This window comes from Danaus plexippus, chromosome 5, assembly GCF_018135715.1.
Source record: "Danaus plexippus chromosome 5, MEX_DaPlex, whole genome shotgun sequence".
Lineage (NCBI taxonomy): Eukaryota > Metazoa > Arthropoda > Insecta > Lepidoptera > Nymphalidae > Danaus > Danaus plexippus.
The window spans coordinates 5,552,717-5,580,043 of record NC_083539.1 but is presented as its reverse complement, the minus strand read 5'-3'; the positions used below and the strand labels follow the sequence as shown (position 1 = coordinate 5,580,043).

The 27,327-nt window shown below is 29.6% G+C and overlaps 1 long non-coding RNA gene across 1 annotated transcript in view; it reads left to right on the top strand.

Annotated features, from left to right (window-relative positions):
- The window catches only part of LOC133320213 (uncharacterized), a 38,382-nt gene extending 13,026 nt beyond the window's left edge, over positions 1-25,356 (top strand). Inside the window, exons 2-4 of the long non-coding RNA XR_009753652.1 lie at positions 20,577-20,631; positions 21,052-21,154; positions 25,204-25,356. This is a non-coding gene — a long non-coding RNA (uncharacterized LOC133320213). The remainder of the gene's footprint in view (positions 1-20,576; positions 20,632-21,051; positions 21,155-25,203) is intronic.
- Positions 25,357-27,327: the final 1,971 nt, after the last annotated feature.

Here is a 27,327-nt window from a genome sequence, read left to right as displayed (position 1 = left end):
TCCTTAAGTGGCCGTGAACCAGCGGTTACAGAGAATAAGCTTTAACAAATTCGTATTCAAGTCGCAAGTATTAAATATTAATTTGCCAACGGTGAAATTATTTCATTAATGCTTTTAAAACACCAAAGCTATTAAAGAACGGAATGGTTTATGTAGTGGAACTTTTTTTATAATTTTCACTGAATAAAGCATGGATTTAAATGTCGTTACATAAAATTCGTCGTGTTTAATAGAAGATTTTTAAAACTTAACGCTTTATTAAAAATATATGAGATCTTTAGGCTTATTCATTTTGATCCACGTATATGCTCTATATAATTTTGAAATATAACGCATAAATTAAAAATATCAGCATGAAATGATTCCTTTCTATCAATGTTATTTTTGTCACGTCACCTAAAAGAATATTTTAGGGATCTATTTTTGAACTTCAGGCTTGTTTGTTTTTTTTTTATCAAGCGGTTTTATTGCAAGTTCTGTGACTCAGCGGTCACATATGTATACTCGATTAATATTTATTGTTAGCTGAATTATAAGAATTATATTCGTAATCTAATAATTTGAAACTCTTCAGTTCGAAAGACAGAATAGATTATGATTTACCTCATATCTTTAATAACATACATATTTTTATATAACATAATTTCATTTTAATTAAAAGTGGTAATACGCTCCGCTACGCGCCACGCGCTACGCGCTACGACCTCTCGTAGCCACTTCGTAGCGATGTATGTTTGATTTTAAAACAGTACTTTGATTTGTAACAACAAAATGTTAAAATTCGTTTAAAAATACATACAATAATGATATGTAATTCGATGTTAAAATATTCTATGAGTTGGCTGTTTCAGCATATCTCATACTGAAATAACTTACTCATATAACAGCTAATTTTAAAGGTATAAAAGAATAATTTTGAGGTTGCAAAGTATAATGAATATGACATTGAAGATCAACGTACTTTAAAGTCATCTTATACAATCGCTTCCTGATTATTTGAAACTAAGCCAAAAATATCCAAAAAGAAAGAGGAAACTTCTCAGCATTCCATGGATTCCCAGTGCGGGTGCAGTTCCGGGTACTAAAACACTACTTTTTACGAATATTTGTCGTAGGACTGAAACATTTGTTCAATTTGTTATATTAAATATGTGCGTCCGTAAGCACTGACATAGAATTTAATACAAAAAACATTCTGTTTGATAAAAACAATAGCTATAGTTTAAACAGACATATATTATATAAATGTATATAATATATTAATACGCTATATATTAAATATATATATAGATAAAATAGTTAACCTAAACTAATAATACACTTACAATATAAATTCAATGTATGTTTTAGCCCTGTTTAAATTTAAATTTGTCTTTTTTAACAAATTCATTTAATTTAGACCGAAATTATTAATGTCAAAAAACAGCTGAAATAATTTTTACCACGTTGGTTCATTTGTTACTTTAATTAATTTTAATCAATATTTTATTAAAATATAATTTAATATCGTCTCTTAGATTTTTATTTGTGGGTCGAAATTTATATTGATAATATTTTGTCTAATTAACTGCAATGATTCAATAATATTAACCAACGAGTAGATTAGAATCTTTTAAGAGATTCTCATTTTTTATTTAACAAACGAAGTTTAAACACACTTGCTATATTTGAGTAATCCAAGCATCATGCTTCCAAATATCTCAAACAAAACTTTTCATGTGATACAAGCCAAAAGTTTATGTTTGCTCTTTCACGTCATGCTTAAATTCGTATATGTATCATATGTATTGCGTGTATTATAGAAATATATCCACTTTCAAGCCCTAACCACATGCAAGTAAATCATCATGTAGGTTTAAATCGTCAACGTCCTTTGTTAGATGACATTCTTTATACTGACTGTAATAAATCCTTAGGATTTGCTATTTGTAGAAATGGATACGTTGTTGCTTACGTGTGCACCTAGCGTGCTATCTATCGAGGCGAACTCCGTAAAGATCGCAGATGCTAGTGTCAATTAGTTAATTTGAATTTCTCCTTATACTCTTATAATACAATATATACATACTATTGTTACAGAACTGATTTTTTTGAGAAAGTATACTATGAAAAATATTCATAAATTGCTAACGTCCAAAATAAGGTAAAAAAATGGCTTCAAGGTAAAAAAGAAATACAGAAGTATATTTATATTAATTATGAATTTTTATCCTTATGATATAAAACAGGTAATTGAGTGAAATATGTTAAAAGTTAAATTTATAGATAAAATATGAATACAATCCAGATGTCAGTTATCAGTTAGTTACAATTTTTTATAAAAAGACATTTGTCACCAGAACGTCTGTATTAACCTAATGCATAAATAATAATATATACGTAATTTGTATCTCATTCAGTGATATATTATATATGATTTATGATTTCGAAACAACCAAGTGAATACTAAGCAGTGTCTATGAAGATAGATTATGCATCTTACTTAAATTTCTTGGAACTAAATCTTAACCAAATAGATATTTTGTGTTACGAAACTTCTTAGCTAATGAGTGGCAATTGTGCTTTATTATTTTACTCAACATTATTCACTATAAATATTATAATAAGCATAACAAAATATAATTAAAACCATTTCAATATAATTATTGTTTACTTCATTTCTATTTGCAAAAAAAAATACTTTCACAATATAAAAGTGCATAATTTGAATTTTATAATAAATTTAAAACATATTTAGAAAAACAATATCAAAATTACTGTAAAATGTTAAATGGTAATATTCTAAAGACTTGTACATTAAAACCCTTTTGACGTTAAAACAAATTAAGGTAAATACCTCACAATTATTGTTACATTTGGTGACATCAATCATATATTTTTGATCGATTAGTCCTTCAATCGACAAACCCTTCATACATGGATGAGAATTAGAAGTAATGAAAGTATTTGTTTGATTGAAAAATGTAAATTAATTAAAAACTCTTTTGTGTACCTCCAAAATCATATATCGTTAGTAGTAACTTATGGTGATAGTTATGTTAAGGAACCATTTTTTCCACTTCACATTAAAAACCCACAAACGAGCTCATTACCCCATGGTGGTTAGTCTTTTCCACCATCTATTCGCTCAAGTTATAGTTTCAGGAGCGATTGTACCGAATAGACTGTTGAAATGTAGGTAGAAGTTAAGTGATAAGGCTCCAAAGGGCAACAAGAATTTCTAGCCCTTTCACGCATTACACAAAATTGAATTGTTGCTACTTTACTGTGATTTTCTCTGACTGACTGATACTGCATCAAATAGTGTTGACATCTATGTACTAACTCTTGGTTATAACTATATTATTATAATAGATAAGTAACAATAGCAGAGCTTACTAGATTATCATGGTGAGGTTAGGTTAGCAGAGCTTGATGGTGGATCCGGATCTATTGAGGTGCTTTCGTTGTCGTTTTGCTTTGCTTTCGTGGTAGCGTAGGAGTGTTTAGGATGGTGGATAAGGAAGATGATGGTGGGTTGGTTGCCCGGGGGGGGATACCGGGGAAATTAGGTTTAGGGAGTTTCGTTGCGGGCGATGCTATGTCGTGGCGTCCGGGGTCGGAGGTGGAAGCCAAACGTCTCTTTTCGGAGATGTTTGGCTCCGAGACTGGGGGCGAGATTTTTAAGAGTCCGGGTCCAGTGAGGAGACGAGGCCGTGGTGGTGCCCTTACCAGGGCTCGAAAATATCTCCGCTTGTGGCAAGAGGAGAAGTCGGAGGCCAGCTTCGACTTCTTTATGGAAAAGAAGCTGACAAGGGGGCGAGACGGAGGAAAGGCAAGGAAGAGAGAGGTCCTCCTGGACCTGGAGACAAGGGGGGCAGAGGCGATAATGGTCATGGCTGAGAAAAGCCTCGACCTTATCAAATAATTAGTGGGAAAGAGTACCAATCTAAAATGAGGGTACTCTTCAATAATAATGAAGGCCTCTGTCCTTCTCAGGGAGGCGCTGGGCGTGCTTGTGACGCGCTCGGAGGCGGAAGGGACCCGCCGTCTCAGACCCGACATTGGTCGGCTCCAGCGAGAGAACGCGGGTCTCAAAGAGGAGGTGCGCGCTCACACCCTCCAATTTGAGGTGATGCGGAGGGAGAGGGTGGTGGTGACAAAGGCGGCGTCTGAGGGCCCGAAAAAAGTGATGCTCCCGCGCTCCTAGGCCGTAGTGCTGAAACTACGCCCTGAGGCAGCGGCCCGAGGGGTATCTGTCGGTCCTCCTCAAGGCCGAAAAAGAGTTGGACCGAAAGGAGCGTGGGATAGGGCCCCTGAAGATCCGTACCACGGCAACGGGGGCCCGTATCATCGAGGTTCCCGGCTCCACCAGTGTGGACAAAGCAGACGCTTTGGCCGCGAAGCTGAAGTCCACACTGGCAGAGGAGGTGGAGGTTACGAGGCCCGTGAAGTTCACTGACTTGAGAGTCACGGGCCTCAGTGATGCGACGACTGCGGACCGGCTATTAGCCGCGGTCGCGCAGGAAGTCGCGAAAAAAAACAAAAAGTTTAGCAGAGCTTACTAGATTAACATCTATATGGAACATGTTAATAAGTACATTAAATGAAACGACAAAAATAGTTACAACATGAGAGATCCAAGTTCTAACAATACCATGAAATTTTAATTTAAAATATCTGTCACTTATTTTTAATAGAAAAGGACAACAATCAAATTGTGTATTTCATATTAAGTTAGAACGAGACAACTTCTTTTCGTTAAATAATATCTAATCACAACCACAACTTTTAAGTTTTTCAGAACGAAAGTATGTTACAACAATCATTTACCTTCTCCTTATGAACTATGGGCATGTCAAAACTTAGATAAATGGACCATCTTTCAACCTGTTACATTTGTTGTATTATCTATTTTTACCTTTTTTTTAGACATTTGGGTCGGAAAATAATCAAATAATTTTGAATAGTTGTAGTGAATCGTTGATAACCCTTTTTAATAATATTATTATAAGTACTTAAACTACGAACTTAAGCTGCTATAAAAACCGATAGATTTGCGCCTTTGCTCTTCATACAATCTCAAAGTTTTGTTTCTTCAGACAAAAAATATTATAACTTGCAAGACTTTTATAGACATAATCACAACGATGTTTGTCTAAAATTAAAAAAAGGGCTATCACGTTCTTACTTCTTCATAAAAATTATTAACGTCTATAAATTATCATAAGTATAAAATTAATTTTGGTACGTCCTGTGGGTACAAAATAATGCTGCCTACAGTTCATTCAGTGATATTTATACACATTTAAAGTACCAAATACAAATGATGAAATATGAGATAGCTATTACTTATTACTTATAAGTTTACACGTTGTCATTATATGATTTTGTCTTAATCAAACCAAACCGCTATTTTTAAATTTAATGATAGATAGTTTGTTTACTTACTAATAAATCTCTATTGCAATTTTGTATAAAACAATTCAATTATATTAATTATTACAATACATATAGTAAATAACTTACAATAACATAAAAAAATGTATGAGAATTAACTCTATTTTACATGAAACTAATAAAACAACGAATCGTAACTCGAACTTAATTTGTTATATTTAATATCAAGAGCAATAATATGTATTATTTCTACATCTCCCACATTCGCTTGCGTAAGTTTCCTGTTTGTTAATTTCATGCTCTGGATTCCATTCAATCTGAACAATCACTGTAAAGATATCTAAATTAAACCTTGATTGAAGCACCGTTTATTGTTTAATCATTAAAACGGTATAGAATACGACTATATATATATATTTCTTCTAATAAACATAACACAAAGATTTTCTTGACAAAGAATTAAAATTACATCTAAGTTATCGGTTAATAGGATTAAAAATATATAAAAGTACAAAGTTGTTGAACCAGAATCTCGAGTCTTTTGTCGCAAAACACGAGTTACAGATAACTTATTGTTATGAATCGTTTGTGTACAACTCTTAAATCACTCAGCGGTTGGGTGTCTCAAAGTAAACTTTTGTCTTGAAGCCAGATTAAATAGAATTGTGAATATTGCTAGCTACACTTAGGAATAATAGTGAAGTGTGCTGAATTATAACTTAGTCGTTTTTAGGTTTTAGTTTCTACGAAAAATATGTCACATCGCATGTTAATATACTTCAATTAAGAATAGTTATAAATAAATGCTTTAGCATTTTTAAACATCATTTAAAAATCAATTCAAACATCAAACCGATTGTTATGTTCTCTAAATTATATTGGTTATAGCAAACAATCCTTAAGTTATTAAGAAAATAAGGGTTATCCAAAACTACGGTTAATGTTTACAGACATAGAAATAGTTGAATATACCATGTGAAGAAGCTCATTCACTACACAATAAAGTCTAGAGTACAATACATAACTCTACAGCACGTACACTCGTCCGTTTCCTACTTGTAATTAAAACATAAGTATATAAAAATTGTAACCGACCTAATTATAAAAAGGTTTTCTTTTCTTTTTTTTTCCAACTTTTTTATATACACAAATAAACCATTCATTAGCGATGTTACGGAAATTCAAAGAAACTTATGTCATACTATTTCTGTTACACTAGCTTAGATTAATAAAAGACTTGTGCGTATTAAAAATAATAAATAAATGTACGTAAAAATAACTAGAACTATTCTAATAAATAAATCTAGTACTGGCTTATTCATATTTGTTTAGTATCTGTTTTAACAGCATGTTTTTCTTATTTACTATATGAGTTATAAGAGTGTAAAAATAAGACAAGCCTTACAACTTTGAGGTTCAAATTTGTTGTTACGCAACTGTTATATAGTATCCAATAAATTATTATTACTGATATTTTCAAACGCACTTGTAATGTTAGAACATGTCCTTAGTGTTTCTAAATCTGAACTAATACTTCAATTGAAAACTTTTTAATATTGTATCCATCTAAGTATATGGGTAACATTTTGTTAACTCGGTTCGGATTAAACGTGTAATTAAAGCTAACATTCAGGTCTATCTAATTCAGTGGTTACTGACACCAGATACTTTTACAACGAAAAGAAAGTTACTGGTTTTTTTTAGCCTTTTTTCAATCCTTAGCTAGAAAAAATATATACTTTACTTTTAAAAGACCACGCGTTGTAGTTCTCAGGGAAAAACTGACACTAGATCATTCTCCAAATTGGATGGGAGTGGAAAAATATGTACAGTTTTACGATAAGAACCGTAAATATGATGGAGATTTCATCCGAATCTATGGCGAAGAGTGTTGTGTAAAAAATTTATGACGGCACTTTGTGAAAGAATTGCTTTGAATTTTTTCCATTACAAAGTTGACAGAACAGTCAGAGTTGGCTCACGTCCCCATACCGCTCTAAGAATTCTTGATCATCCTAAATTTGGGCAGAATCAGAGCTGAATTACAAGATTCCATGTAAGGACAAATGATTTGAAAGTAAAAGAATTCCCTGATGTGAACCGGAATCTATTTTTTAAAGACTCAAAACTGTTTAAAAACTTAAAAACTTAATGAATGAATGACACTTTAAAATTTGGAGAGCTGCTCCGGGAAATTCTTAAGTTCACACTTAAGTTTACTTCTGCCTTTTTCTTCTTGATTTCTATGATTAATTGAGAAGCCATTATATAAAACTTAACTTGAAACCGTAATGTTTACTGGTTTGTAACTGAAAAATTTACAGTTTCGAAAATTCGAGACACTAAGCCGTTAAACGTGCTATATTATATATAGCCTACATATACATAATATACCTGGGATCTAAATGAAAACCAACAGCAATGATCTTTAAACTCTGAGCAAAACAAATCTGCCTATTTCCCCGGGAAGTTCGTCTGATCTGAAGAGCATATTATGATAACGATACTTATATTGTGTCATATGATATATCCTCGGAAAGTCTCGATAAAATCAAGCTATATCGGACCCGATCGAGGGTCTTTGCAATATCTGTCTGACACTGTCAATGGTTTCAGCCTTTTTGATGAGTTACATTTTAGATGTCATTGCACCAAGCCAGCAACCGACTATCTATATCTATATATATCTTTGACATGTTTTCTGGTGTATAGGGTGTTAATTCAAAGGCATGTATTTTTGGACCAAAAAAACATCCAAACCACTGAACTTCTGAAGGTTGACTTCAATAGAAAAAACTGCAGAAAAAAGACCGTGCACAGCGATGTGCCTGAAATTCATGTTCCTGTATCATAAGACGGTTGACGCCTGTTGTCTTCTTTCTCAATAGTTTACTGTAATGCAAATAAAGTACATAAAAAATAAGCTTATTTTTTTACATAATTTGCCAACGCTACGATAATTTTGCAAATTTTTTCGTCGCATTGTCAAAAAAAAATGTGCAGGGAAACCTTGTTATTTTGGGGCCAATATTAGATAAATGCTCTGGCAAACTGACAGTATTATGCTCATTATTTAAGTAGATTGCCTTTTTTCCTTCAAAGTTGATGTAGTGACTTAAAATCCATACTTAAGGTATCTCAAGTTTGACGATTCTGCAAAAAGTTTTTGAATTAGTTCGACAACTTATGGCTGATGCGTAAACATTTCCAATAATTAACCGTTTCATTCCTGGCATAACCGCTGCGGTAACTGTTAAAGTAAAAGAAAGTATAGAAAGATGATCACTCAAAAAATAAAGCGCATAACTTTCAAACATATATACAGTCAAATCCTAGTATCCTACCACCCAATACTGATAAAATCTTGTATTCAGCTGGAATTGTCCACTGTACATGCTATTTATCTGAAAGGTATCTTTTTACTTTATCATATTTTTTCTAAACAAATATTCTCCTTGAAATAAGTACTGAAGTTAAATGAGCCTGGGTTAGAGGGATGGATATGAGTCTTAGTCACAAAGAAATCAGTATGACTCTGCCGTCTTAAGATAGTAGTGGACGGTGTTTAAGCTAAAAAGTAGTCTCTGTATTTTATAGTAGTCTATATTAAAAGTAAATAGGAAAGTCGCTGTTAAAATTTCTAACTTTTTTTTGGAAATCACATACTTTTCACTAGTACAGAAATAATACTGGTACTACACCCTTTGTGTAAAAGTATATTATTTTTAATCATATAGTACCATGCATTATATAAAATCTCTGCACACATTACCACATGAGGTAAGGATAGGGTTGGATAAAGAAAACTATAACTGGATCTCTTACTTAGTGGATAGATTCCATCTCGTAACGTTACTGCACGTCGATCATCCGTGATTTAATAGTACGATTTCTTATTGAAGGAATACATCTCGACTCCACAACTCTCAAAGTAAATAGACAAAGAGTTAATCTTGTGATTGGCAAGATTGCCTATGTTAATTGTATAAAATGCGTTTTCAAAACAAATTAAGGTCGTTACATACACGTAATACGAAACCCAGACAACACAAAATAACTAATTGAGTTACACTGCACTCTTATTCATTAATTAATATATTTTTCTTTGCGTCAAAACCGAGGGTTAGAAAGTACGACAATTATATAAAAAATTACTTTATTCTAATTTAAACATAACTTCGTGCTAATTAGTCATTGTTTGCTCAATGTTTGGGAAAATAAAATTTTCTTACCGCAGCCTGTAAAAAAAACGCTTATCATACTCAACAACACTTCCGCCCTGTTTATCTGCCTCATGAATAAAAATATTACTATATATTTAATAAAGCTGGCCCATTGTTAGAAATAATTAAGGTTTAATAGGGTTTAACTTATGGATAGCTTTTCTATATATATATATATATGGTTAGCTTTTCTATTAATCGAATTTTCTTTAAGTTATCAGACTATATAACACAATATTTTTTAGTTATAATCCAGTTAAACGCTAGTGAACTGGCGATTTTAATAAAAAAAATTATAATTTTATATATTTACGTCGGCAATCCAACATTCGAAGAAAAAGATTGGAAACTTACAATGTGTCTCCTTTGTCATGCCTTTAAATGTCCAAACAATAAAAGTTATATAACTCTGAGTTAGTTCCAAAAAGTGTCACGTTAAATAATGTCACAATTACTTCTATGGCATGTATAAATATATTATGTTGTAGTAATTACTAACAGGACAAGTAAGATACATGCTTATTTTTTTTTTATAACAGTCCATCGGCATATACAAGGAACTTTAGAAACAATTTGCTCCATGAGTATTCGTCTGTCAAGAAGCTTTTTCTGAATACGTAAAGGTTTAATATATTGAACTATGAAAGCGGTTTTCGCTCCAGCTATTGTTTTTATTTGATTTGTTTTGATTAAGAACAACAAAATCTTCAATTCGTCAATGTACAGTTACATCACAAAAATATTTCGTACATTTTTTTTTTCCAGCTTGTTAACAAACTTCTACCTGTGTATATATACGGAAAACGCTTTATGCAGAACGTAAAAAAAACGAGTATAATTAATAGGCCACCGTGAAATGTCTTTTTCTCAACAGAACACTTAAAATGTAAGACTAATTTGCAAATTTAAGATAATAATTATCAAAAAATATATACGTATAAAAAAAATGTGTTGTTCTAACATTTCAACTACAATCTATTTTGATTACATCTAGTGTTTTCTGCGGAAGCTTTAATAGTATTAGCACATTTATTCCATGAAACTTTTGTGTTCATAATGCAAAAATGAATATGAAGTATTATAACGCAGGTCATAGTAAATAAAGATATTTTTTTTTAAGAAATGTTTACAGCCGAATGTCCATTGAAAATCTCAAGAAGAATTAGCAGACAAAGAAAAAGTATCAAGATTAACCTTTAAGGTTGTATTGTTTGTGTTTTTGATCTGCTAAATTCCTATTGTAACAAATATTTTCTTACACCTTAATCGTCAACCCTAGAAATAATGTCATAGCAAGTCCATATTTCATACAATTCTGATATTATTGTGTTGAAATTATCTTTTAAATACATGTATATATATATTTATCTATTATTGATATAAATAATAAAATTCTAAACCGATCTTCGATGATATTTAATATGATTGTTTACTGTCGTTGTATAACAAACGGAATCATGATTGTGCTATTGTTTCATTGCTCGGGGCATCCGGTCAATTTGTTCCATTGTTACACATCCTCATTGTAAATTTTAAAACGCGCGTGTATGTTAATTAAATTTATTGTTTTTAGATAAAGTCATATTTGTTTGTCATTTATATAAATCAAATTTTAGATTGAATTATGACGGTGTTAATTCTTCTAAATATACAATATGTGGTCTCATTAACATATTTTAAACATACATGATGTCATTGTTTATTTTATACTGCCTTCGTGTTTATGATGGATATTTTAAATTTATTTATACATTGGGCTGCCAAAAATATTAAATTTAAAGAAATGTAAGACATAAAAATCACAGACAACGTAGATGCACAATATGAACGCTAATTCAATTATTATACATATCACAAAAATCCAAATAATAGTAACTTTTTCGACAGCATTCCGCTAATAATATTTTATTTTTATGTCTCGAACTGATTTCATTAGCATTTAGAAAAACGCTTTTAGTTTTCCAGTCGAATGGCCAATATCATGTTTTCTACAAATTATACGTGACTAATGAATGTTTCTTATCATAAATTTTACGAGGTACGTATTATCATTGACTTAATATTTCATTATGAGGGCCTAAAGCTCACACGCCATTGTGACTAATTGGAGATATTTAATTTTTTTACAGAAGTATAATATTAACTCGAACATTCTCTGTAAAGCTTGAAGCTTACTAATTTTACCAATACAGAAACTACCGCTTTAAAGTTTAAAATAATGTAACATTACGTAATGTGAAACTGAAAATGTGTGCATTAAATAAATTTCATTTCAAATATTTTTTTGCTATTGTTGTAGTTTAAATACAGAATAAATAATAAATCGTTAACGCCACACATTATATTATGTTACCACAAATGTCAATTATGTGGTGAAAAAACGAATCCACAATCCTTTGACCGTATTTAATCCACAACACGTACATATTGAATTTTATTTACAGAATATTTGGCACCAAGCCTGGAATTACTTCAAATTCGGTCTAAGGTTTATGTAACCTTAACTGAAAACGTTGCTCTTATATCAGTACGTGGAATCCGACCCATTGTAGTGTTGAAATGAAAAAAGAACATTTTACACTTCGCTCGACCGCGGTTTTTAATTACCATAAATCTCTTTCGATTACGGCATTTATTTAAAACATTGTAATATATAGTGTAATAACCAATTTTTTTTTATTTTCTTATGTAACAAAAAGAACCAGTAGATAAAGGTCGTGTGACACCCAAGGAATTCCCAACACAAGGTTACAAGTTTTTAATGTGAGTTGCAATATTAGAAGTACACAATTAAATTAAACTATATTTTTCGAGAATATAGTCCACGTATTTCTTTTTACCTGCTACCAATTTTTTTGATTACCTTGCCGTATCCGTAATTAGTTAAAAACAGAAAGAAAGATCTCGTTAAAGTATATAGTTTTAGTTTCAATGACAAAACATTACTTTTTTTAAATAGACAAAAACGAAATCAATTAGATCAAGTTAATTCTTGTATATACACAGGGTTACATCTCACAGAAGCTTTTATATTAAATATGAAAATGAATATGTTATCCCACTAATTCTAGTCCTAGTTCTAGTAATTTTATAGATGGAAAGATTTTTAGGGAGTATTTACGGATGTATAGATATTTTTTGCTCTTAAAGGCAATTACTTCTGAATGAATTTTAATAAAACTTTTTAGTGACGAAAACTTAGAATAGAGAATTGCAAATATGATTTAACTTATGAGAAAACTCCGTATAGTTCCCTCAAGAACACTACCTCAAAATTTGTAACTGTATAAATTTTAGTTAAGTGTACATAGTTATTTTTTTCTTAACCCAATTTCAAAATCCTGCTTTAAGAGATCGCGGAGGTAGATGGTATGCAAAAAAACTACATAGTATTAAAATAGGTAATATATATTGTTGATCGTCTAAATAAAACTCATTTACAAATTCCTATTGGCTTTGAAGTATTTTTTGTAATTCTTTGTAGTTAACATTTTGTAAGTCGTAACTATTGTCTGCGTAACTCGTGTTTGAGTAATGTTGACTTGTTTTTCGAAAAGTTTTTCCTAGCTTATAAACGAACTAGTTGGCGGTTCTCTATTACCACAGATGAAAGTCGTACAGACGTTATTACTATTACATTAAAAACTCATAAAAATTTAAAAAATTAAAAAGTATTTGGTATACCGATGGATTAAATCAAGCGTTTACTCTAGGTTGCTATATCAGTTTCACGCTGAAAATCATCAAAGATATGAAAACTGTAACAAAATAAAATATTAACAAAAGAAACAAAATTGAAATATCAATTACAATAGCTTACTCCAATATCGTTGTAGTAGTAACTTTTTATTACTGCTTTTGAACCAGTATTCCACGGCATCGTTGTAATCACTGAATACTGAATACAGGTCAAAAATTTTTTACATAACCACAATTTTTACATAAATGATGAATATTTTTGATCTTCTTGTTCCACGTAAAAATTTTTTTTTTTTTATGAATACTGAAACGCTTTGCGTTGTATTGAAAATTTCAAATCTGTTAGAAAACTAAAATACACCAGACATTTTGTACAACTTGTTCACAAAGCGGCTAATTAATAATTAGGTATATTTTCGAAATAAATTTAGCATATTATGGTCTAAGAGCCAGCAACGTTTTTGAGCGAGAATTCCACTTAGGCCAGTTTTTAGATATTCTATCTAAACGGATGTCATACGGGCTATCTGGCTGGCGGTAATGGTTGCGTTCATCAGTAAAAAAATTAATATTTCAAATCATCTTAAGAAGATTTTTTTTTATTGAACTATTCACAACATAAATGTATTATTTTTATTATTATTATTATTATTATTAGAGACACAGAATTCGTACGTTTAAAATGTGGTAGTTAATACGAAATATTTCAGATGCATGTTCATTTGTAACTTTTGAATACTAAGTGTAGTTTAATTGTATTAGGTAATTTATATAAGACTTTTGATATAATTTAAATCATTTTTATATTTCATTTCAGTAAGCTACAAAAAGCTGATACAATTATTTGCGTTTTAATAATGTTATCATATTTTGGAACAACTTCAACCTGTTCCTACTTTTGAGAGAACTTATTGCTTAGGAGTGTTAGCAAGTAAGGCAGTCTTATAAAAAGATAGACTTAGCGAAGTGACCGCTTACATAGCTACTCTACACGTTAGTCATTTTATAAATATAAAAATAAACATAACAATAATTATACATTGTATGTAATTAATAAGATTTTTAAGAAATAAATAAAACATTTTTATGTCGATTTTGATTAAAGTAAAAGTAAAAATTAATTAAAAAAAAATACTTTCGTTTTAACCCAACTTTTTTGATTTTGCTATTATCTTTTTATTTTTTTATTCCACACCAATTAGTATTTCGCCTTATAGAAATAGGAGAGTCTTAGATTTTTTTGTAATACTCTCATCTAGACTGAGGTGGTTTGGCGAAGAAGTAAGCTTAAAGAAGTTACTTTATAAAATCCATCAAAGCTTATGTCATTACACATTTTGTCTGTGTCAGATTTTAAAAGATGAACACCATGTATTTGTTTTTATTGACAAATATAAGTTTCTTAAAAATACAAAAAAAAAACAAAGAAGTCCATAATATATATCTTAAATACACAGTTGTCTTTTAATAATGTAAAAAAATTCTGGGTATAGATGCTGTAAAAAAGGAATTAGATAAAGAAAACTGAAGAAACGTAAAGATTGAGATTTCTTAGATTATTTAATTGTAATGTTTATATAAATGTCGAAATTTATTTCAATTGCAACGACTTTTGTGTATTTAAAAAAAATATATATTCTCCTTTTAATTTTTATTTTAGCATTGAAATTGAGTTAGAGCTCCAGTTTTAATCTTAACGACTTTCGGATATTTTAATAATACAATTCTATCACAATTTTACACGTCTTTCAATTATAAGGTCATTTCTATTTATCGTATTGAATTATTAGACAGTTACTAAAATTGCTAATAATCAGAACATATGCCCAAACAGTCATTACAAATACAAGATAATAGGTTTACAATTTATTTGACACTACGAAATTTTTAAGGACCAATTTTTTGAACAGTTAGTAAGTTCGCAGATTAATCTTTATATTTATGAAATGTGTTACTATTACACTCACATGAATAGTTCTATGACTTAAGGTAAATGTTTTTTTAAAGTCACTAAATAATATTTTATTTACAACTCTATGTTTAGATAAAACTACACTTTATTGTAATTTAATTTGCAATAATTTTTCAAATGTTACGGGAAAAGCATATCACATGTACTGATATTGATTGCCTTACAAGTTCTTCATAACTTTTATATGTCACGCCTACTTTCTACGTTTAATAATGGCTAAGTTAACAAAAATAAGTAATATCTCATACGAAAGTAAAAGAAGTTAACTAGAGGAAATAGAATCATTCATGAAAATTAAGTTTAAAACAATCGTATATTAGAAAAATAAAAAATCCACGATAAAATAATGCTAAGATCTTTTTGATACTTTTTTCAACCATAACATAAGTTTGTAATGAGATTGTTGGTTTGTTTTTTTTTATTGTTTACTCTTAAAGTGATTCAGCTTTCTTTTTTTGGGGTTGGTTTGAATTTTTTACTTCTCAAGGATCAAAATACAATGTTATTGTATTATTCTGTTCTCCATATCTCAATTGAGTGACCTGCTCTTCTTTAGTAACTTTTGTATGGAATAACAAGTTTTATCAAATGAGAAATGAGTTTTTACTAGTATCATCCACATTCATTTTTTGTCTATTTCATTGAAAATCATTATATTACTCAAACTGAACGAAAAATAATTTTTCTAAAACACCTCAGCGATGTCTTAACGATGCCTGGTTCAGTGAGAAACGTTATTTTAAATAACGTTTTATTCCAGCTATAGTATATTTGTTTGGGTGTAATAATAATTTTATAATAATCGATATCCATAAACTTATTTGTATATTTTTTTCACGTTTTAACAAATTTATACTTCATGTAAAAAAAAATACAAAAACGCAAACAGAATTAATGGAATTTTGAAATGTGAATTACAAAACTTGACTCTTGAGGTAGGTGATGGAATAAAGTCTGACTCCCGATTAGGTTTTCCGTGGATTTACAGTGAAAATCATAACATACGCTTCTTAGACGTAAGACGTATTTAAAAAGATTTTTTCTTCTTGTTTACTTCAAATACATCATTAAAGCCGAACGGTTTTATAAAAACTCTAAAAAAAATTATTTAAGCAAATTAGTTAATTACAGTAATACAGGTATTTGCATTTTAATATTAAATAAATATGTATATCATATATAATTAGACATTGAAGAATTTTATTTAAATAATACCTTTCGTGAAAAAAGCTAAATGTTTGAGTAAATCTATTTTTAGTAGTTCCTTTCTATATATTTCCTATCTATAATTGTTAAAAGAAATTTAATTAGATTATAAATGTTAGTAAAGATTTCGTAAAGAAAGACTTAACAACTAATTTGTCATGATTATAATACAAGCGACTGAATAGGGAATTATTACTTTAAGTATTGATTTGAGTGGCAAAAAAAATATTTCTTACATTCTTGAAGAGTATAATTATATAACCGTGGCTGATATTACTTGTGTAAAAGTTTTATGAGGAATTTATATGTATTAAATATTAAACTGAAAATATATTTATTTGAATAAAGGTATATTATAAAAACTTAATGTACCCACACATTAAATTATTGTGCTTGTACTACTGTTTCAGAAAGCACCAACCTTTTTATTCAGATGACAGCTGTAAAACTTATAAAGGGAACCTCATACGTACAGCGATGCACTACTATATATACTATATATACTACTATATATATATATATATACTATATTGTTAGGAAGGAATCTAAAATATGGTTGACATCCCTTTTTTTAGTTGGGGAAGCGATTAATCACTTGCCTCCGATCCAATGGGGAGGATCTATGTGGGACTGCCCGGGGTTAAGCCCGAAACTACCCGCTAAACAAGAACGGTTACCCTTCATCGCCTTATCGTAACGATTCTAATTTTAAAATTTTCCACGGTGTAACGATGATCAACTATTCCTAACATATAACTTAATTTACATAAGATATACATTCAAGTACCACACGCTTATCCGGATACTCGAGAATTCTATATCTTCTATGAGAACGCGATCGTTATCAGTGCAAAATAATAGACTGTGTTTAGATTTAAAAGCGAAGAAATTCATTCCGCTGAGTATTAGAATGGAAATAAAAATATTATTAAATGTGGATATGAAAGCAGACCCAAATAAAATAAATATTCCTTCAAAAATATTAATAAAATATATAACGCGTATTAACCAAAAATAACGTTATGTTCCATAATGCAATATTTTGTTTCAGCGCTTACCGCAGCTCCCTAGTTATTAATTATATATTAAACCAACGCCAGCTTATGATTTCCATTTCGATATAACTAAAATTGAGTTATCTGTCTGTATATTGAAATCACGTATGGAGACAATACAATCTGTAATGCATTTCGCTGATACCTTTTGTCCTGTGAAATGCAAATCTTCATGATAGTATTAAATCGGGTAAAGAGAAGCATGCGAGTGACTCAATCTACGCAAATTGATGTAACTATGTGGGGGAATGTGCGGTGCTAGCACGTAGCGGTCAACACAAACGGATAATTTTATTGAAAACACCTTTGTCGCAGATTCGATTGTGTATAACAAGCCTGCGGTAAAACTAGGGGTGCCTGTCATTTGGGTAGTTTATCAATTTTGCATCTCTTGCAGTTTTCATACTATAGTAAACGATAAATAAATGTTAACTTAAATGAAAAATAACAGTTTTTCTGTTACTGGCAATGTATGCTAACGACAGATTAATATAAATAATTAAAAATAAAAGTATTCAATGATTGCCTCTCAAATCTTACTTTTCGAATAAATTAATTTATGTACAGAACACAATCCATGTTTAAAACTTTTTTACCGGTAAGTGAAAAAAGTTTCCTCATATTTTTTCATATATAAACGACAAAAAATAAACATACATATAACAGTATCGTGTACATCAACAATCAAATATTGATTTGGCAGCGACTTTAAAGATTTGATGATATGAAATTTCCGTGATTTTTCAAGAGACACTTAAAAAAATTTAAACCTGTCATATCCGTTTTTGATATTCTGTGGTGTAAAATTCTGTAGTTTACCATTTTAATAAAATGAAACAGACTACCTTTGCAGTTGCAATTATTTATTATATAAACTCGTTTAATATTTTTTTCACTTTTTAATTATTTATTATGTAGGATTTGGTCAAGTATAATATAAACAATAAAGTTTAATGCTTACTGAATGTTATATAATATTAATTCCAACATAAAAATAGTCACTAATATTTAAAGATTTAATTAACGAAGCGAGATACAGACACACGTGAATCATGTTCCATTAAAAAGTTGTATTTAGAGTTGCGTTTGTCAGAGGAGTTTTTTTTTTTAACTCAAAATAAGTGTGTTATAATGTCGATATGTATGTCTGTCAGTGTATGACTGTTAGTCGGTCTATTGCATCATAGATCAAGAATAGATGAACTTGTGTCATTTTAGTTTTTCCATTAAAGATGACTTCATGCGATTATTCTAAGATATGTTTAATGAAAATCGGTTGGGCTGTTTAAAAATTGGCAGGGGGTGAAAATGGAGAAGAATAACTTAAGGTCTACAAATATACTCGACGTGGATCTGAAATGAAAGCTTACTAAGAATATTCATAACTTAATAGACAGTGCTTTTAGGTTAAGGGAAAGTATCAATAGCTATGTACGTCTCAGTTTTTTTAAATTCTGCTAAAGATTATTTTGTCATGTTAACTTTTTTATCTTAAATCGCTGAGGGTAATTAACTGGTTTCATTTGGTCGTGCTCACAAAACTTCTAAACCATCCAAGGTTTTTAATGTACCTAACAAAATTTACATTATAATATGTTTGTGCACCTGTAAAAAGTATGAAATTAATAATTCAATGAAAGATTCTGACACAAAGACCAGAGTTCCTTTTTTGAATGTAAAAAAATTAATACAAAATCTCAATCTTAAACTATCTAAGTATATATTGATATAATTCTAAACATGTACGTCGCGTCGCTGCACTACTCCAAACCTAACAATTTAATTAAACATAGTCTATGACATAACTAAGCAACAGAATGAATTTAAAAAGAAAATTAAGAAGAGAAAACTAGTATAAAATTAAATCAAAATAGGGCATCTAGGATACGAGCAATAGAGACGTCTTTCCTAGCGTGTCTTCTCGTTTGGGTAACGAAACTTATCAACCTATGGCCCCACCCACTTTACTCTTCTAAAACAATCAAGTCTTTGATAAAAAACTACATAGGTAGGCATATGCTAATTGTGAAAAAAAAAACAGTTCCTCGGTAAGTCCAATTCACGGACAACTTCAGGGCGAGATATTATTGACGATGAAAAATCTTTCACCAGGAAGCAAAGGTAGCTCGACTTATAATAAATTTTATTTTGCCTATGTTATAAAATCAGTATCAGGATATTATAATTGATCGCATTCAAGAACTCGGTCAATTTCAATAGGCTGTAAAAACAAGACACATACATTAATTACTTTTTATTTCCCCTCATACGATAGAAATCTTTTAATTAACATTGCAGACAATATAATAGGCAACAAATAATGTCTTATAAATTTCCCATGATTACTAAGTGTTCAATACTGTTATTTAATATGGAACCTGATTTTGATGATATATGTGTTATTTCCATCAAAGGAACATAATTAAACATTTTATTATTTACTCCAACTGTTATAGAACACTTTATGTAGCAATACATATCCCCTTAACCAATTTTTATTCCTCAAGACGGGGTGAGCAATATCCTATTGGCAATGATAAATGGAAAAGATACGTTTTTATTGATAATTTACATAATTTACAAAAGAAACTTAATTTTGATATGAAAAAAATACCTATTTAGAATTTAAATGCATTTGCCTCTACTAACTAACATACTGAGATATTCTATGATAATAAAATTTACATTTCATTAACAGCCCAATATACAAATTATAGAAAATTATTAAATAACAAGATTATATTAAAAATAAAGCCTCGAAAAAATTTCATTCTTTGGGTAAAAATCTGGCGATTTATGAAAATTAATTTAAACCGCCTCTTTTGTTAAGAAAACCTACCTTCATACCAAATTAAATATCGCTGATAATGTACTGGGTTTCGATATTTATTAAAACAGATTTTACATTCTCTTGAAAATTTCATACAATTAATTTCATTCAAATTAATATTAAATTATATTCTTTTGTAAACCAAACCAGTAACTTTTAAATACTCTCTTGTATTTATTCTACCTTATTTACCCTATTTTTTTTTGTTTCAGATATAGTCAGCACACAACAAACACATACAGCAAATCACTTTGTTGTTTACAACAGGTAAGTGCGTTCTCGACAAGAACTCCCTTATTTATATAAAGTTTAACCTTTACATTGAAATAAAACCATATGCCTTTTACAATCGCTTCATTTAATAGAATTGTGACATGAAACCCGCATCCAGACTGTATTCAAATGATTTGAATACAAGGACACTAAGTTGGAAAACCCTTGCGACATAGAAATAAACATAACACATGATACACTCACACTATCACATGAGTACTAACACATTGCCAAACACGTACACAGGCCTATAAGTCAGCAATGTTTCTTAGTAATCATGCTTGCCTGGTATGCCTTGTTACTGAGATTCTATATTAAGAAAGATCCTTAACCCAAATTATCTAGAGCACTAGAGCTACAGACATAATATACACTAATTCATGACACTTGACCAAGTGCTTGATATATTCACAGGGCTATTAAGCAACATACCAAAATTAATAAGCCCGCAGTCAACATACGTCGACGTTGATTGTTTAGCCAGTTGAAGAAGAACGAATGAATCTAACTACAAAGGGTGAGTTTGTCCAAATTATGTTTCAATTATAGCGAATTTTTGAATTAATTTTTGTATAACTTTTATATTCGAAACATGTGTTAGTTTAATTTGTATAAAATAACATAATATCTGCATTTTTATAGATAATTAAACTACGAGATATTAATAAAAAAATATATATCTTTCCTAGTTAAAAAAAAAACAAACAGTAACAGACGTCGGTAAACACCCAATTAAAACTAATTTTATTTTTAATTAAAGAGTCTCATAAGTTCCTCCGATTTTAAGCAGTTTCATTGTTTTAAAGACTCTACTGTTATTAATAAGCATATTTGAACTCCTCTGTTGTCACAATATGTAGAAGCGTGAATCGCTAGCGGAGCTTACAAGGTTTGTGTCGAACGAACGGACTTGATACGCTGTTGGACACTGGGTAGGGATTACGAAGGCTTATGCACATTTTGTAACATGTATGGAACATTTTATAATAAAAATATAAAGGAATTTATAACTAAAATATATTAGTATATATATGTTTCCAAAAATTAACCAGTCACATTCGTAAGTATTGTTTTCGTTAAGTTTTGTTGAAGGCACAGAAAATATAGATTTTAAGTGATTGATCAATGAAGTTAAAGATACTATTAGATTTGTTAATAAAGACCTTTTTTTAAAAAAAATTAAGTCCCTAATTACGACTTCAAGTTGTAAATTTGTAAAAGTTACCGAACGACTTTTTTATTTTTTAAATCCGTCTCAAATACTGCAGTGAACAATGTAATGATAAAGTTTGTAGACTTGTAATATTTATAGCAGTTATTTGTACACGGTAAAAATATGGAAAAATAAGTTATAAGTAAAAAAAAATATGGAAAAATAAGTAATAAAATAAGTTATAAGTAAACAGAACTAGAATCATAATATATTGTCTGTGTATTCGTTAACTATGAAGTTCCCTAAATCGCGTTTGTTTTGAATAATCGCAGTGAAGCCGCAGGATATTTGGACAATGTCCATTCAACTAAAAGGACCACTTGCATAATATCTTCGTATCGCATATCATACGACTTCCCAACTACTTCTGAAAATTAAAATATGATTGTATTTCGCAAAATTCGTATAAGCAAATTTAGGCTACCATAGAATTAAATTATTAAGAACATTTTAATAAAAATTCTACATGACTATCTTTCTACATGTCGTGGAATTACCATGAACAACTACAATGGCATAATATTCAACTTTAGCGATGAATTTTACATTCTATTTTATTCAATAAACGAATTGTTTGCATCCGACGGAACTTTTAATATTTTTTTTTTTGCAGATTTTATTCATGTTAGCTACTGTAATGTATTTCAAACAAATTTTTATCATTGTTATATTGGACATACCACAATTTCATTTATTTCTTTAAAATATAGATTTATGCAATACAAGATCATATATGTAATTGTCATTGTAATAGTAAAACTTTGACTCCATAACGATATTTCCCTTTATTCTGAGTAGAAGTTTGCGCTATCTTTTGTGTAATAACGATGGCAGTGAGATTTACTTCAATAATTATTTATATGATTCAAAATAATAGTAAAGTAAATATAAACTTAAAATAATATAATATGAGGTACAGTGAGATAAATAAAATTAAATGTTGCGGTACTATCTTCTCCTCTAAATAACGATTCAAGTGACAAGTATCAAGCAAAATTTAATTGGCGTGGTAATGAACCTCATGGTAAATGAAATCAAGCGTCCATTTTTTAGTCACAAAAAATATTTATTACATAATATTAATTAAAAGGAGACTTATTTCCAACGGCCCTTAATTTTAACGCTGAGGACGCGGTGAAAAAGTTTAGCAATCATCGCAGATTACACAGTGACTATAAACATTTTTACTATTTTTTAAACGTTTCACAACGTTTTTATTTTAAAATTTGGTTTAATGAAATTTAAAAATTTTAAGTTTGCTCTATTATATTTTCAAAACGTAGTTATTATTATATATAATCGATTACGGTGAGATACAGACTGAAATATTAAAAAAAATAAACAGAAACAGATATATGTATATGAACGTCGAGGAAAGAAATAATAATTATAAAGGTGTTAAGTATTTTTAAATACGACGAAAGAATGAAAATTTCAGTACAAAGATGTATTGGAACAGGCTTTCGTGAATTTCTCAAACTGATAAGATATTTTATAAATATAAATTTATTTGACCACACTGTCAACCTATGAAACGCCATAAAGGTTTTAATGTATTTCTTTTATAACTTCAAAGTAACTATTATTTATTAATCACGATTTTAGTTTTTGTTTAATTTTAATGTATCTTAATTTCGATTTAGAAATTATAAAATTTTTAACATAAATATAATTATATAAAGAAGTTTATATTCATACATATTTGACATAGTTATAATTAAATTTCATTGTACTGTACCTATAATATATAAAACAATTACATTATAATTACCAATTTATAAAAATATCTTATTTAGATGTCTTCTCTGTTTGTGTTTAATAGTATAATTCGAATTATCTATATTTTCCGTATCAATTTTCTTTATAAAAAGGTAAAATCGTGTTTTGTATAAGATTAATTACACAGATATATAAATCCATATTTCTCATATTTTTTGATTAAGTATTTTTATCGTGATAATAACAAAATTAAAGAGTTCTTTGTATTTGGATTAGACAAATGTCATGTACAGTAAACGTTATTCTATTCATAATAAAGTTAAAAACACTTATCAAAACAGACAAACGGGGGATAATCGCTACGTAAACTGTACAAGTTCACAGTTGTAGGTTAATAGGACAACGGGGCTGTAAGCACACTTTAGCTGGCAGCCCTTAGGGTTACTGTTTTAAAGGACGTTTTGCTTTTGTAAACTGTTAATATTAGATAGCTATAAAAACTCTTCAATTAATATGGCAAAGGTAGATTGCAATTCATAAAATGTTAATATCCTCACAAAACTTTATTAATGTAAACATTTTTATTTCTATAGAAATCAAATTTACATGGTTTTTATGAATACTGAAAAATATAAAACTTTAATTAGGAAATGAACTATTTGTACGGTTATAATATAAATATCCATCAAATGAAACGCAATACACATAAAAAAGCAAACGGTACCGCTACTAAGTATATTAAACAGTTTAAATGTAAAAACCGGTTGAGAGATAAAACAAAAATTTACATTTTTAAAATCACTAGTGTTGTACAAAACCCGCAAACGTTTTGACTTATAGCTAACCTTTCACTACTTATATCGGAAACATTAATTACAGACTTTATGACTTAACATTAACAATCTAATAATAACTAATGATGATATTTGATATATGAACAAATACTATTTAAATGTGTATATGTTTCAATCTTTTATACATTTTTTTCTCTAAAAAGGTTATTCCTTCAACAGTGACAGTATTAAATTTTTACTTAATATGACATGCAAATATTCATTTGTAATCTAATAGGTAAAAACAGATACTTCACTTATATGATAATAGAAATCACATGACAAGCTTCCTCTATAGTTAAGTTTCCTCTATAGTAAAGTTCCGCATAAAAACTAAAACAAAAAAGAAAAATTCGTATCCAGACGTATTCCTATAGTTGTAAGTATTAAATCTCAAAGCCACTATAGACAATTTCTTTTACTGTGAAAAAGTCCACTACAAACTATTTTATTAACAGTAAAGGACTCGTTTAATGCAAGACGAAATCACACAGAGTAAACGTCAAGTATTATTTTATCATAAACTGAATCTATAATGTTCTAACTTTTTGATTTCTAATATCTGAATTTTGTAAATCAGTAGATATTCTGAAAAATCAAGCACATCATTCAGTTCTGCTTAACGTTGCTAGACTTAAAAGTTAAAATAAATTAATCCTAATTTTCTATTATTCATATTTTGAAATACGACAATAATAAAACTTTTGCTTTATTTATCACATAAATTTTACTCAAAAATTACATTTAACTCCCACTCTCTTCACTAAGTACCTACTAATAAACATTTATTTTGTTTTCCAGGTTGCTTGCGTCCTTCAACAATGCACGGCGAATTTTACTATACAAAACGATTCTGCCACACATTTTCATATACAAACAAACCAACAGTTAAAACAAAATATATAATCAATAGTAAATAAATATTTAAAATTTTTGTCATGAACATATATATTGTTAAAATAGTGTCCACTTCTAATATTAATAAAGAATAAATTACTCCTTTAATATTTTAAGTTTTTTTACAAAAAAATATTTTTTGAAAAAAAAAATGTTTAATGGTTCTATACGAAGATTGAGGTATGGTAAGTTGTAGTTAATATAAATTTACATAATATTTGATATACATACTTCTTTAGTTAAATCTTAAAAATATAATAATCTTCACCATCACTAGTTATGGATATACCTACAGTTACATTGTGTTCCTACATTTATTATGAAAATACTAAGTGGTAGATACGAGTCTTCACGGCTGCCTTTAATGTATATACTGAATAAAATTTAAGACTACCACTATGTACCCAAAGCAGATAGCAAAAACTTCCGAGCAAATTAATTGCCGTATAGGAATTTCGTTCGACAAATTGGGTATTTTGAAAGCCCAAAAAACGAGCTGTTTTATTCCAATTTTATTGTTTCTTTATTCTTCACCAATCTTAATGACCTTTAGAGTAACACATTTTGAAGGTAGACCTACAGTCGTCTTCCAGTCTTTTATCTACCACAGCTACAAACCCAACTTCAAGAAATAAAATAAAAGATTTGTCAAATTGAATTTACTTCATTATCTCTTGGCATCCATTCAAGTATTGCAGTGAGCATGCAGTAAATACATACATATATTCTGAAACCATATTTGCCACATATTTTTAAATTAAAAACTAATTATTAAAATCTTAATCAGTTGATATAAAATAATCACTACTTGTAATAAATTCTGATGATATAGTTAAATTAAAAATAACAACTAACCTACATCACAACACAACACAAAATGCAAAGCGAAGTTAATGTATTCATCTACAGTGCTATGAGAAAGTACAGGAGACGAGAAAAGAGAAGATCAAACAGGATGTATTGCTTTGTGCTTGCTTTGCGTTATTTGTCTCGGCGAATTGTGAAGTCTGGTAAGTAATAATTGCATTAATCCTAAATAGATATCTTTTCATACAGGTCACGTTTAAACGAATTGGTAATTCAAAAATATGACTCTGTCATCATTCACCACGTGCCAGTATGTTGATGAACAGAAGTCAGTGTTATTTCCCGCATAATTTACATAGAGATAGATGAACGTCCCGCGGGCCGCGCACCCGTTGAATTTCTATTGTTTAGATTGGAAAACTAAGTGCACCGTCCTAGTTGACTTTCTCCTTCATTATTAGATTGCTGATTTCGTCACAACGAATCCTCACGGCATTCAGATTTCGCCTTAACCTCTCATTCAGATGCGCAATTGCTTCCAATTCAGTCTTACCAGAAATAATCAAGGCAGATCACGGATGAGATTGAAAGGGGATTAAAATATTAATTTAAACCATTGCCACCATTAAGAAGACAATCGAAATAACAGCTAGATGTCTATGGGTGAGGACGAATCGATTTCCTAATAGCTCTGTGTGGCCAGCCGACCCACTGGAGATTGACTCATTTGCACTGCATTACATTACCGAGTGACACGAACAGCCACTCTCATCATGCCCGTAATGAAGAGATTGCATACATTATTTTATCAATTACTGATTTATTTCCATTTTTATTCATAGATATTATAATTTATAAATTTAAACTTCATTTTGTTTGTTTTGATATTAAAAAATATAAATTTTATTCGTACATTTAAATATATAAATTTATAACAACTTTAATGAATCTTAATATATCGTCCGCATTTCCGTGATATAAAGAAATTTTATCAAATAATATAATATATGACTCACTCCCAAATGTGTACAGTGATCACACTAAATAGAACATAGATATGTATGTACATGGCAATGCAAAGTGCGGCCTCGTTAATCGTTTCACGTGTGTACAATCACTTTGAAATCGATCCACCAATCAACAGTCAGCTCTAGTGTCGAGTAAGATATTTCACACGTTTCCAGGTGCGATGAATACATACCTCTGTGATAAACAAGCTTT